We start from the raw sequence: 10,344 nt of genomic DNA on the forward strand, positions 1-10,344 counted from the left end.
AAGCAAGGGGAGTGGGAGACGGAGAAGCAGGCTTCCCACGGAGCAGGGAGCCCGAGCGGGGCTCGATCCCAGGACCCTGGGAGCATGACCTGAGCCGAAGGCAGACGCTTAACGACTAAGCCACCCAGGCGCCCCTGTGCCCATAATTCCTAAAGTGGCCTCTCTGATTACATCTGATCTGTAATCAATCGGGGATTTCAATATCGAATAAGGGAAATTTTATGACAAATAAACAGAAGAAAACGAGTCCCCTTTGAAAATAGGTGGGCAGACACAAAGGCTCCTATTGCATGATTCCACGTACAGAAACATCCAGAACAAGTAAAAGAATAGGGAGAGAAAGCAGCTTAGGGGTTTCCAGGGTCTGGGCTGGGGGAGAAATGGGCAGGGGGGCTTCTGGTTCGGGGACTCCTTTGGGACACGAGATATTCCGCAGCAATCTTCTGTGGTGTGGTGGGACAGCGTTGGGAATGAACTTATGCTCATCACATGTTCAGTTGAAAACAAGTAATTTTATTTAAAACAAATAATAAACAGTATACAGAACATGAAAAGATAAAATAACAATATGAACCAGAGAGAAAGAATGTAGGGGGAGTGGATGAAACAATCTGGCGGGGTGTCGGGGTCTGGCGATGGAACTAAGGGTAATTGTACAAGGAGCTCTCCCCGCAGGGCTGTGGGCTCTGGATGTGGCTCTGGGAGCCCTGCGGGAGCAGGAGTAGGGGCAGGGGTTGGGATAGGGGCAGGGCCAGGGGCAGGGCCAGGTGTAAGAGCAGGGCCAGGGGCAGGGCCAGGTGTAAGAGCAGGGCCAGGGGCAGGGCCAGGTGTAAGAGCAGGGCCATGGGCAGGGACAAGGGGAGGGATAGGATCAGCAGTCCTGGCAGGTGCAGGATCTAGGGCAGGACCTGGGTAAGGAGCAGGAACAGGAGCTCCGGCAGGCGCAGGGGCAGGGGCAGCGGCAGAAGGAGCAGGAACAGGAGCTCCGGCAGGCGCAGGGGCAGGGGCAGCAGGTCTGGCAGGGGATGGGGCAGGAGCAGGAGCAGGAAAAGGAGCAGGAACAGGAGCTCAGGCAGGGGCAGGGGAACGGGCAGTGGGTCTGGCAGGGGAAGGGGCAGAAATGGGAACAGGAAAAGGAGCAGGAACAGGAGCTCAGGCAGGGGCAGGGGCAGCAGGTCTTGCAGGGGAAGGGGCAGAAGCAGGAGCAGGAAAAGGAGCAGGAACAGGAACTCAGGCAGGGGCAGGGGAAGGGGCAGCATGTCTGGCAGGTGTAGGGTTATGGGCAGGAGCAGGGTCAGGGACAAGAACAGGAGCCCAGGAAGGGGCAGGGGAAGGGGCAGCGTGTCTGGCAGGGGCAGGGACAGGAGCAGGAGAAGGAGCAGGAACAGGAGCTCAGGCAGGGGCAGGGGCAGGGGCAGCAGGTCTGGCAGGGGATGGGGCAGGAGCAGGAGCAGGAAAAGGAGCAGGAACAGGAGCTCAGGCAGGGGCAGGGGTAGGGGCAGGGGCAGGAGCAGGAACAGGAGCTCAGGCAGGGGCAGGGGAACGGGCAGTGGGTCTGGCAGGGGAAGGGGCAGAAATGGGAACAGGAGAAGGAGCAGGAACAGGAGCTCAGGCAGGGGCAGGGGCAGGGGCAGCAGGTCTGGCAGGGGAAGGGGCAGAAGCAGGAGCAGGAAAAGGAGCAGGAACAGGAGCTCAGGCAGGGGCAGGGGCAGGGGAAGGGGCAGTGGCTCTGGCAGGGGCAGGGGAAGGGGTAGGAGGAGGGGCAGGAGCTGGGTTGGAGCAGTGGCAGGTGCAGGATCCAGGGCAGGAGCTGGGTCAGGTGCAGGAACAGTAGCAGGACCTGGGTCAGGGGCAGGTGCCAGTTCTTCCTGGTCCACGTCAGGCTGTCCGTGGGTGGGTGCCGGGTCACCTGCCGGCTCCTGGTCTCCTCCTGAAGTCGCTGCAGGCACCACCCCTCCCTCCAGAGCTGCCGATGGAGTTGGAGCCGGCTCTAGCTCCTCAGGTGGTGGGGCAGCTGTGAGAGGAGAAAAGCTCACCCCGAGCCCGCTCTCCGTGGGCCTTTGCGGAGACAGAACCCAGCCCAGGGCCTCCCAGAGAAGCCGCAGCCAGGAAGGAGCCCTCCCTGGGGTGTCTCCCCGACTGCAGTCCACCCGCTGGATGCTCTGCGCCCAGTCTTTGCTCCAGGCCCCACACCAGCCTCTGGGGGCTCGTCCATGTGGGGCCAACACCGACCCATCCCCACACACCACAAACACCCAGCCCCAGCCTTCTCACCCTCGGGCTCGGTCTCCATGGGCTCCGGCTCCTGGACCCCTGTCCGGTGACCAACCACCTGGGACAGTGGTCTGGGTGGTGTTGGAGGTCTTGCCCGGCAATCCCCAGCACTTGTTTTTGGGGATGCCTGTGGGGTCAACCCCTCCGTCAGGGAGGAGGGCATGTCCGCCAGCCGCCTCGGGAGGTCATCCGTGGCCTTCTGCAAAGACAGGGACGGGTAGCCGGCTGGAGGCATCACAGCCCTGCCCGGCCATCCTCACTGTCCTCCTGCCCAGTCCCCCTGCTGCTCCCAGATCAGACACAGACCTGTGAGTGCACAGCCCTGCGCCCGGGATGCAGTGACCCATCCCTGCAGGGCTATCGGGATATACCCTGGGTAGAAGGGGTGGCGCCCGCACACCCCATCCCACACAGCCAGCCTTGACCTTGAACATGACCTGCCCACTGGGAATCTGACCCCTCATCAGCCTGCTCCTGCTCAGGGTCGCCCCACCCCGCATGACCCCTCTTTACACACACACACGCACACCCACAGACACACACGCACACACACGCACACTCACAGACACGCACAGACACACACACACGGAGGGGGGCCTGGGGCTGCACAGGTCAGATCAGAGCATCTGGGGCTGGGTGGCAGGCTCTGGGCCTCCTGGTGTCACCTTTCTGTCCTTCCAGCCAAATGGCCAGAGGCGGTGGGGAGCCCTGATTCGACATCCCCAGCGGGGGACAGTGTTTGCAGGGCGCACTTTCTTCAGCCTGCAGCGTCCAGATTTGGGGAAGCAGCACCCGAACATGCTTTTTGTTGGAGGGTCTCCAAAGAAATGAGCTGGGCAGGGGGCTGTCTCTGGAATGTGGGTGCCTGGTTACCTGGGTTCCAAATTCTGTTGGGCTCTGTTGTCAGGGAAATGAGGTCACCACTGCCTGGGGTCCCCTTACCCAACTTCCTCCTCACACAAGACCCCCACCCCCGAGGGCCCCCTCCCCCAGCCGCTCAATGCTCACCCTCCCCCCATGCCCCATCCATACAGTGCCACCCACACAGCCCACCCACAGCCCCCGGGAGGCCTGGGTGCATCAGTTGTCCCCACTGTGAGGACACAGAGCTGGGTTCAGACTGGGCTCCTGCGCGTGCCCAGGGCTGTGACCCAGACAGACCCGTGGCTCTCAGGGCCTCCCCAGTCTGCCCATCTGCCCATTGGGGTATTCTGGCTTCTACTTCTAGGGACGCCATCAGGGGTACGACCTCTACACATGTTCCGTACTTGCTATCACAGGAGGCTGGGGCACACTTGGCAATGTAAGGATGAGCCAGGGGCTGGGCGGGACATGGAGCACAGCTCAGAGGGGCCTGGGTCTGCTCTGGGGTCTGGGCAAAGCCACCCCCTTCTTGCCTGTTCCCAGCCCTTGTGGGAAGGTTGCAATGAACGGATTCCGACCTTGCCCCCTGGTGACGCACACTTCCAGGGGCTCCCATTAGGTTTAGGCTCAGGCCCCGGGGCCTCGTCTGCGCCCACGTGCTGGGCAGTCCCCACAGTGGTTCCCGGGCATTCCCGCATCCTGCTCACACATCCCTGTGGAATCCCCTCCCCTCCGGGGTGGATGGCCTCTGTGACCGCACTCTCAGGAAGAGAATGGGGCCAAATGCTGGGATGTCATTTCCAAGCTGATGGAGGAAAGTCTGTGACTTCTTCTGGTTCCCTCTGTCGTGTGTTCATTCTCTGTCTCCTTCTCTGTTTCTGTCTCTGTCTCTGTGTCTCTCACAGGAGCAGGATCTGTGGACTCCAGGGGTGATGTGAGAAACCTCAGAAGCCCCCCTAGTCCGTGTTTCCCTCTTCTGTCCCGGTGCTCCATTCCTGCTAAGGCCTTGTCACCCGGACCAGAGCAGTGAATCTGGAACCTCTTCCAAATGGAGACCCGGAGGCTGCAAAAGGGAGGGTCTTGGCCTTGGTCCCCAGACTAGTGGTCAGTGCTCTGCCACGTTCTGCGTACCCAGGTCCTCAGCCCCCCAAGCCCCCAGTCTGTCCCCTGCTCCGAAGGACCTCGAGGGAGTACAAAGCATTTTCCCAGGACTGGGAGCACAGGGGGTCGGGGATGGAGATCCAAGGCCAACAGGCTCTCCCACAATCCTGTGGGACCCTAGGGACCCTGCATCTCTACAGCCCAAGTGACAGAAGAGTAAGCTGAGGCCTTTGTGCTGTAGCCCTTCTGGACTTGGGGGTGGGTATCTCTTCCTGCTTCCAAGTGCCCAGGCTGGTGATGGACACCGGAACCCAGACCCTGTCCTCTCCCAGTGCCCTGGTAACCCCCCTGGGCCCCTTGGGGACCCCTGTCCCTCAGCCTGGCCTGTCTCCCCTCCACATACTATGGATCTGGGTCCTTGCCAGGAGTCCTGATGCCCTGCCCCATGGCCCAGCTGTCTGCAGCCTGTTTCTTCTTTCCCCCTGTCACCCACCTCGCTCCCATGGTGTCCTCCCCTTCTGATCCCCAGCTGGGCAGTCAGAGTGGTGTGTGTGCGTGTGTGGGTGTGTGTGGGGTGGTGGGTGTGCAGGTGCACGTACCTCTATGTGCCTGGGGATGCCAAGGTCATGTCCCCACATGGGACGGGGTGGGTAGCTCTTCCCGAGGATCTGAGGGGCTCTCACCCCCAAAGCAAACCTCATGGGAGGGTTGGGACTGGCCTAGGATTGGAGAGCAGCTCCTTGGACTCCGCACCCCTCAGTTGTCCTGGGCCAGTCCCTGCCTCTCTTGACCCAGGTTCCCAACTGTCCCTGAGGGTCGGACATGGAAAGGCTTGAACGTGGCTGCTCCTCCAGGGGTAGGTGGGGGACAGGTGCACTAGGCACGCAGGCCTCCCCACCGAGAGGGCCAGCCAGGTGTGTCATGGCCAGGTGTGCACAGACGACCTGCCCACAGCTCCTGGACCATGACCCAGCCCTGCGGCAGATGTGCACGAGACCCATGGCTCCGCACCTGACCGGTCCCCCGCGTTCCCTCACCACCTCGGAGACAAGGGCTCTTCTTCGTCCTAGGGCCCGTCATCCTTCGGACAATGAGAGCAGAGGGATCCGTATGTAGAGGAGGCCGGCGGGACATCCCACGGAACGTTGTGTGCCCATCTCTGCTTTGTCGTCTAGGCTTAGCGGCGGACCCCCACCTAGAAAGAGGCCCGCGGGGCAGGGACATTGGTCTGCCCTGTTCCCTGAAGTATGGAAAATGTCTAGAAGGGGCTTCTTGTCCATGTGTGGAGTCGATGAAGCCCAGCCAGCACCTTTCAGATGTCTGAGTGGCTCTGGGGCCCCTCTGCCAGCCCCCAGGGATCCCTGCTCTGGCTCCACCCAGGAAGGGAGCCCCAGATGGAATCTGAAACCTCCTCACAGCCAGGAATGCGGCTTTGCCCTGGACACAGGACACCTAGGCTTGGGGCAGAGAGCTCCTTCACCGTGGAGAGGAACCGCCTCAGCCCCAGGCGACCCTCCCCGTGGGCCGGCCACAGGGTCGGGGAGCGGTCCCAACAGGCCCGACGGCAACCCCGTGTGTGGGGCCTGGCCTCGTGGCACGCAGGGTCCCCAGGAGACACCTGAGTTTCGGAGAGGGGACGTGCCAGGCCCGAGACACACAGCCCGCAGGTGAGGGGGAGCCTCCGGGCGGGACGGGTGGCCCTGCTCACCTTGGTGAGCAGCAGGTGTGGGAAGGGCTGGGGAGGCGTTCCTCTGGGAGGTGCTCCGGGAGAGGGGCCACAGGAGAGGGCCTGGCCCGGCTCTACCAGCTTCCTTAGGCTGTCAGCACGGACCGCCCGCAGCCTCTGGCTTGCCCCCAGCGGCAGGGCCCACTCAGGTTCACGGTGGGGCTGATCTGTGGATAAAGGAGGGACAATTCCCAACACAGAAACTGCAAAACTATTCCTGTCCGTGTCCTGAAGTGCAACAGAATATCCAAATTGGTTCGGATCATCGTCCACGCATGTGAAGGGTGATTTTGTACCTGGTCAAGGCTGGGTCTGGACCGGGTGTGTGTGTCTGTGTGTGAAGGACCAGGTGTGTGTGTGTGTGTGTGTGTGTGTGTGTGTGTGTTTGAAGGACTGGGTGTGTGTATGTGTTTGGCGTGTGTGTCTGTGTGTGTGTGTCTGTGAAGGGAGCAGCCCAGACCCCTTGGGTTGAGATCATGGCCACGTAAGGGGCACAGCCGTCGTGGCACACCGGGTCGTCAGTGTCCCGGATGGCGTCGGGGCAGGAGACCCTCCAGGCCCTCCCCAAGCCCGGTCCTGGAGCGCCCTCGTCCCCACACTCCCCCTGAGCCCGCACCAGCCCTTACCGACTGCCTGGTGCACGTGCTCCACGCCGGGGAGCCGTCGAGTGAGGCTCCTGTTGACCAGCTTGTCCCCAATTTCTTCCATGGGGCTCTGCAAAGACAGTGAGCGGCGCCCGGCCCGGAGGCATCACAGCCCTGCCCGGCCGTCCTCACCGTCCTCCTGCCCAGCCCCACTGCTGCCCCCAGATCAGACACAGCCCCGTGCGGGCACTGCCCTGCGCCCGGGGTGCAGTGACATGTATCGACAGGGCTCCGGATCAAACCTGGGGAGAAGGAGGCCGCCCCAGCACAGCCCGTGCCACCCAGCCAGCCTTGACCCGGGGTGTCAACATGATCCACCCACCAGGCATCTGGCCCCTCATCACCCTGCTCCTGCTCAGCGTGGGCTACCCTGCCCGAGACCTCTGCACACACACACACACACACACACAGAGGGGCGCTGGGCTGCACGGTCGGATCACAGCGGTGTCTGGCTGGCCTGGCTGGCTCTGGGCCTCCCTGTGTTCCCTTTGGGCCCCTCCAGGCAAATGGCCAGAGGTGTCAGGGGTGGGACCTGACCCCAGGTCTGCAGTGTAGGCATCGGCTCTCACTGTCGGCTTTGCTGACACCACATCCTGGGGACATCGGGATACAGCAGGATCGCAGCATCTCCAGCCAAGTGAACTGAGTAGGAAGCGGGCTGTCTCTAGAATGTGGGTGCCTGTGACAGCCCTTGGGCACCTTGGGGACGCCCTGGCCATCAGCCTGGCATGTCTCCCCTGAGGCCCATGCTACAGCCCCGGGCATGTTCCCAGGAGACAATGCCCACAGCCCACGGCCCAGCTGCCTCCAACCTTCTCCTTCTTTCCCCCTTGTCCCCTCCAGGGTCCACGCCCCCTTGGACGCCCCTGGGGAGTTTGTGTGTGTGTGTGTGTGAGTGTGTGCGTGTGCGCGTGCGCGCAGGCAGAGAGCCTTGTGCGTACGTGTGCCCACGCGAGGATGACGAGAGGAAAGGGCCCCACATGGGAGTGTGGGCAGGGGTCCCCCAGATCTTAGGGGCCCTCGTTCCCAAAGGAAACCCCCTGCGAGGTGAAGCTTGGCCTCGGAAGCTGGAACCCTCCCTGTTCCTCTAGCCTCTGCTCAGCTGGTGGGTCCCAGGCCAGTTCCTGCCTCTCCTGTCCTCAGTTTGCCGACTGTCCCATGAGGGCTTGGAGGAAGACCTTCATTAGCGTGGCTCGGCGTGGCCGGTCGGCTCCCACCTTTTGGGTGGACGTGGCGCAGGTGCACTCTGGGTGCGCGGGGCCCTCCCACCAACGGTGGGTCGGAGGCAGGTGGATCCTGTGCAGGCGCACACGGCCCAGCAGACGGCGCCTGCGCGGGACCCACCTGCCAGCAGGCCTACGCAACCCAGAGGGGCTGGCTGTGGCCTTGGTCCTCCGTGTCCCGATCTCCACTGCCTGCTCAGTGACCCTCACGTCCTCTTAGGCCGGGGGCCAGCCCCAGTCCCGCCAGGCAGGGCCGCTGGACTGAGTGGACATGGAGACCTGGGGACTAGAGAGAAATGAAATATACCCCCGCTGCCGTCCTGGCCCCCACGTTCCACTTCAGTGTTCGTCTCAGTGCATGGCGGGTGGGTCAGGGGAGGGTGATGGGGACACGTGTGGCAGGGCGGATGTCAGGACGCCTTTTCCTCCTCTACATCCCCTCCCCCTGTCTTCCTGGCAGCAGCCCGTCTCCCCAAAATCCGGCACTCAAACACCTTCATCTCCCTGCTTTCAACCCCAACCCATCCTCCTGAGGTGGGAGTCACTGACCCCATCTCCAAAGTAGAAAACTGAGGTCCCAGGAGTTCCCACAGGAGCTTGCCAGTCACAGGGCCGTTGCATGGCCCTGCTGTGGGTTTGAACCCAGCTCAATCTGACCCAAAGCCTGAGCTTAGAGAGGAGCCGGAGGAAGGAGCCTTTGAGCCCAGGCTTGGAGGTGAGGCCATCCTGGATGGGGGTCATAGGGAGGGACGGCAGGGGTTCTGAGGGGCAAGTTCCTGCCGGGCTCCCTGGGGGACGAAGGCCCTACAGAGGCTGGAGTGGGCTGAGGGGTGCACACTGGGGAGCATGTCTAGACCCGATCACGCAGGGCTCTCTGGATATTGGGCAAGGAGTCAGGGGACACTGCGGGTTGGGGGGTTCAGGGGACACAATCCGGGCAGTCTTACCAGAGCCACAGCATCGTAGATTTAGAAGGAGCTTGGTGGGCATGTTATTGTCCCCACCCAAGCATGGATCACCAAGCAAGCACCAGCCGGAGGTGAGGAGGCTGCCGCAGTTTCCTCCTGTGTAGAGGGGGGCCGTGGTGGTCATCTGCGTCCTTCCAGGCCTGGGCATGCTGCCTGGAAGGTCCAGAGGTGGCTTCTTGTCAGAGTAGCTAGCTGTTCCAGTGAGGTTAGTACTCAGAGACGTCTGAGTCAGGAGACCAAAGGGACGCCCCACGTGCCCAGTTCAGCAGGATGCTCTTGGATATGGTGCCGATCTTCATGTCCAGGCTGATGGGGATGAGGCAGCAGCGCCCACCTGCTGCATGGAGAGAGGCAGCGAGGAGCCGTGGTTGCAGACCCCGAGACATGCCGCTCGTGTGAGTCCGAGGCTGCCACAGATGTGATGGAGGCTGAGGAGGGGGTCGTGCTGACAGAGGCTGAGATGATGCCTGAGGTCTCCAGCGACGACTGGGAGCTCAACTCCGGAACTCGAGGAACGGCAAGGCCAGCAGAAACAGCAGACTGTGTAAGGCAACCGCGGTCAGCATCTAGCCCAGAAGCTTCTAGAGACTGAGTCTTCTTGGCCCCTTGTGGCTGTGGAGTGGGGACCCAGGCTCCAGGAAGGGATGTCTGTCAGGAAGAAAGTGTGGGACAGTCACCTCCTTTTCCTGGCCATCAGGGATCCTGGGACAAAACCCACACTAATGTTGTCCACATCTACATCGGGCTGGAGGAGCATGCAGAGCGGGTAGGCGATGTCCCTGCTGCGCAGGTAGGGGCTGCATCTGAGCTGGTCCCAGGACTTGGAGTGAGCACTCCTTTTGGTCTTGGGTGTTGTGTTGGGGGTGTGGTGGCAGAATTGAAGGGCTGACTTTGCATTGATCCGACACCCTGGGTGAGTGGGTGCTCTAGGGTGTCCATGTGCACAGGTGGCTCTGACCCACACATGGGAAGGTGTGAAGGAAGCACACAGAAGACAGTGCCCTGAGCTATGCAGGTTTTCTGCTCATGGGCAGTGCTCCTTGGCAAAATTCAGCTAGTCTGCTTGTTCCTAGAGCACAGAAGGCCCCTAAGGTCGTGAGTGGTTCATGGGAAGTCAGGTCAGTCTGTTGCTGGGCATCATGCCTGGCAGGAGGAGAGCTTCAGCCTGAAATGACGGTCTGGGGGTGACCTGGAATGCCAGGTGAGGTAGAAATTGCCCAGGTAGCCTGATCCACTCCAGTCTGTATTGCTTCTCTACACAACAACACAGACCTAGACAATGGCCCTCTGGCTGGCTGGCATCTGGAACAGTTAGAATGTTCCTCTGGTTCAGTCGAAGGAGAAGATCAAAGTTAGTAGAGCAAAGGAAACTATGAAGATTAGGGCAGAGATACATGGAAGAGAAGAGCACGTGAGAAAAATCAGTGAAAACAACAGTTCTTTCTTTTGCAGATTTACGAAAATTGACAAAGAGACAAAAATGGAACCACTTTATACGAACCAATTGGCTCCCTGAGATGAAGCAGATTATTCTGAGAAGCACA

This window comes from Mirounga angustirostris, unplaced genomic scaffold, assembly GCF_029215605.1.
Source record: "Mirounga angustirostris isolate CCGP_5_RB_7025 unplaced genomic scaffold, mMirAng1.0.hap1 SCAF_99, whole genome shotgun sequence".
In the NCBI taxonomy this organism is placed as follows: domain Eukaryota; kingdom Metazoa; phylum Chordata; class Mammalia; order Carnivora; family Phocidae; genus Mirounga; species Mirounga angustirostris.